The sequence below is a fragment of the Pteropus alecto genome, unplaced genomic scaffold, assembly GCF_000325575.1.
Source record: "Pteropus alecto unplaced genomic scaffold, ASM32557v1 scaffold389, whole genome shotgun sequence".
NCBI lineage: Eukaryota > Metazoa > Chordata > Mammalia > Chiroptera > Pteropodidae > Pteropus > Pteropus alecto.
The window spans coordinates 891,244-895,352 of record NW_006443569.1 but is presented as its reverse complement, the minus strand read 5'-3'; the positions used below and the strand labels follow the sequence as shown (position 1 = coordinate 895,352).

At 31.9% G+C, this 4,109-nt stretch overlaps 1 protein-coding gene across 5 annotated transcripts in view; it reads right to left on the bottom strand.

Moving 5' to 3' along the window:
* The window catches only part of GMDS (GDP-mannose 4,6-dehydratase), a 607,022-nt gene that overhangs the window by 305,206 nt on the left and 297,707 nt on the right, over window positions 1–4,109 (bottom strand). The gene's annotated exons all lie outside the window — the stretch shown is intronic.

Genomic DNA, 4,109 nt, shown 5'->3' with positions numbered 1-4,109 from the left:
CTATATATGGCAGAAAAAAAGTGAGAGAAACTTAATTTTCTGTCTCTCTGGGAAATGAAAAGTTACTTACATCCCACTGTTAACATCCCTATTCCTCTCACTTTAATATAAATTAGTGGTTATCAGCATGGCTTAGGTATCAGGCCAGGGCTGGAGTTCTCTGGCTTCATTCACCTCTATTGGCCATGGTTTTGGGTGAATATGTTATCCAAACTCTCTCACCCTTAATTCCTTCATCCATAAAATGAGGACATACTCTCTACTTTTCAGGATTGTTGTACTTACTATATAAGATAATGTATATCAAGTCTTTAGTGTAAAGTTTCTGGCACATAATAAATGACCAACATTTGGCAGTTATTATTTTTATTTCTAAAAGTAGTTTTTTGTTATTAATCTGTGCTCCCTGAAAAAAGAAAAAGAAAGGAAGAAAAAGAGGTATGTGTCTGTCAGTATAATATTAAAATATAGATGAATCTCCATCCTCATCCAACAATTTTAACACCCCCTGGGCTGCCTCTGAACCAGCAGAACTCTTCAGGAGCATCTGTATGGTCAGCTGTTGGCAGTAACGGCTTTTTTACTAATTCCTAGTAAAAGTCCTGAGGTCACTTGATTACCTGTGTATCCCAAGAGCAAGGGACCACTTTGTGAGTAGCAAAACCTTAAAGATACTTCTGACCCAGTCCTTATCAATTAATTTATCTCTCAATATATTCTGGCTACAGTTGTGTTCCAGTTAGTTTTAATCAAACTGTTACCATTAATTTTATTTAAACATGTGGTGCCATTTCCCAACTCTGTACTGTTAGACATTAATATTTATTTTTTATTAAAATGGTGGAATGGTTAAATAAGTGTGAGAAACCCTTTATTAACCTTAGTAGGCCATAGTGCACGTTCACATATCATTAATTGTAAGAAGTCGGTCCTACGATAAAGAAATTTGCTTACCTTTGTGCAGTATAGCATTTTGCAGGCTTATCTGGCTTTGGACAAACTTTAGAAGACTGTCATTTGTAGCAACTAGAACAATGACCATGGTAAGTACTCAATGGAAGATATGTTAAAGGAATAATGTCACCCAGAGAAGTGAGAGGTTCTCTCTTGCATGTTATTAGGCACTACTTGTACAATGTTGACTACCTGAATTTGCTTGAATATGGTATATAGCCCCCAATATGTTCTCATGAATATAAGGAGTTGCTTAGATGTATATGGAGGGAGGCAGGCATGAAAACAGGTTGTGTGGTATCACAATTATTTATTAATTTTATTTTTCTTATTTATTTTTTTCCCTCAGAATTCCGTTTTTTTTTTTTTTTTAAGGTGACATCGGTTAATGAAATCCAGTAAATTTCAGGTATATAATTCAACAGTAAGGCATATATATATTCCACTGTGTGTTCACTGCCCATAGTTAGATTTCTTTCTGTCACCACATATTTGATGCCTTTTAAAAAGATGTAAATATTTTAAAAGTTTGAATTGCCAATTGACTATATCACATAAGAAATGTAAATTTTTGATAACCTGTGTTTGTGTGAATTGAGTATAGCTCTGAGCCATTAGCAATATTTAAATACTAATTTTTTTTTCACATAATGCTACAAAAATTGTAGATGTTAATTATAGACTCTAGGTGGTGGGTATATGACTATTCATGTTTAAAGTTATTTAACAACTCTGTACATTTAAAATGTTTATAATAAAATATTGGAAAAGATATAACTGCATATAGTTTGCTTATTCCAAAGTAGAATATAACAATATAATTTTTATATTCTTCATTTCAATTTGAAATACCTCTTACCCACTCAGATAATTTAAAATCATTTTGATCTAGGAAATAAGACTATACATGGATGTTAATGAACCTGACTCAGCAACAGGAAATGGCTTTGTATAAATTGTTGACAAAATGTTTATAAGACAGAGTAGATTCTAATCATGTTATGCACAGCGCATTAATGCTAATTTTTACAGGGTTATTATTATAGCCTTTTCACAGATTGGTAAATTTAGATATAAAACCTGTCTAAGGCTGAGGAGCAAATCACTAACACAACTGGGGTCATCTACACCTCGTCTGTCAAATGCTCTCTACTTTCGTCATGGAAATTCATCCATAAGTAAAAAAAGTATAAGTCGCTTAATCTAAAGATTTACTAATACAATATGTTTGTGTATAAGTGAGAAGGAGTATACAATTAAAACTTGTGTAAATGAGATACTATTATGAGTTGTTTGATCTGTGCTTGCCAAGTCTTCTTTATTCTGAGGCTTGTAATTACAGTGCCAAGATGAAGATGTATTTTAAACAAACAATGCTTCTCCCTTTTTTTATTCTTAGGCTTTTTGATTTCAATTTTGGCAACATCTACTTTTAGTCATAAGTCTGTGAAGTAATCTCATTTTAATACATTTAGAAATGCAAGGGATGGTAATATTTCTTAAAATGTAGATAGAAAACAATGAATTCTTACTTAATAATGATACTTTTTTAGAAATCAAGAAATTTAGACTTCTTTCAGAACTCATGAATGAGAACTATAAAATGATTCTTACATCAACGTGTGTTACTATCGGAACCCCAGGAGGATCCTTAATATGAAAAACCTACTTGTATTGTGGAACAAATCAGATCTAGAATGCCAATGAGAACAACTTAATATTGTATACGTGTCTCTATGAAATCTGAAAATTTTATATTCTTACTGAAAGGCCAAAACATCTCGCTCTTATGTGAAGATTTTGGTTTCTGGCATGCTGTACTGACACCATCTTGTCAAGGAATCTTCAGAATGACATCATTTGGGAAGATCTTTTTAAAGTCTTTGAGCCAAAATGTTTATACAATACCTTTATTTTAAATGAATACAAATGTGGGCTCTTCCAATACAAATGTGGGCCCTTTGTATCAAGGTTTGAGCTGCACCCAGGACCGGTGTGCTAACTTGGAATTTGGGGAGTAAAATGATAGCAGGGTTCTTCTTCCAGATCCACTATGCTCACAAGAGAATTTCTCATTACTTATGCATTTGTTTAACAGTCTCATATACATTTGGGGAGGATATTTTGGCCTATTGTAAAAATATCATTTCTTCTGTTTCCTGATTTAAAAAGTTTATGCATACATAATTTATGTCAAATATATGGAAAATATAGAAGTATAAAGAAATAACACCAGCAATAAGCATTATTAGCATCTTGATATAGTGTTTCTCTCACTATTAAAATCTATTTCTGAGTTCCAATACAAGCTTTTTTCTTTATCTCAGTGCAAAAATATAAAATAAAATAGAATGAAACTTGATCTATATGGTTCATGAATTTAGAGAACAAGAGTTTGGATAAAGAGGGATACCAATATAGACCTCTATATAGCTCTAAGTATATTCAGATAGCTGGAAGTCTATAAATCAAAATGAAGTTTTTGAAGAAATAACGTATTTTTACAAAACATACCTCATATTTTTAAGTAGGTAAGGCCATATAGGTTAGACAAAAGAAAGTTTCAGCTCCTCCTGCTAATATCTCCTTTCTCCCACTTTCTTATAATTTCTGAAAGTATGGCCTTATATATATTTTTAATGTATTGTTCTTAAAATAGATCTAAGGACTACTATCATAAAATATTTCTTTGTAATTACAGCTAAGAAGAACATACTTAAACGATTTAAATGTTGTGCTCTTTAAAATGTAAAATCAGAATTTTTGTCCATAATATAAATCAGTTATAGGTATTCAAGTACACAACATTTTTAATTGTTATAAACAAAAATTTAATTGTTATAAACTGCTGAAGCTAAACTCTGTGTTAGTAAGTTAACTACTTGTTTGCTTTCTTTCTGAATTGCGTCAATGGACAAGAAAGCCAGATCTAGTTTCCCAGAGAGGAATCATTAAGGACAGAAATAGTCTCCTGAGCACAGGAAATCTGTAAGCATCTAAACAAGGAAAAGCAGGCTCCAGGGAAAATGACAATGTCACTAACATGCTCATTCATGTCTGGCCACAGAACCACCATAGATATTTAAAAGCATACTAATTAGGGCAAGGTAAAATATATTTGTTTAAAGAAAAATCACACTACTAACATATATATA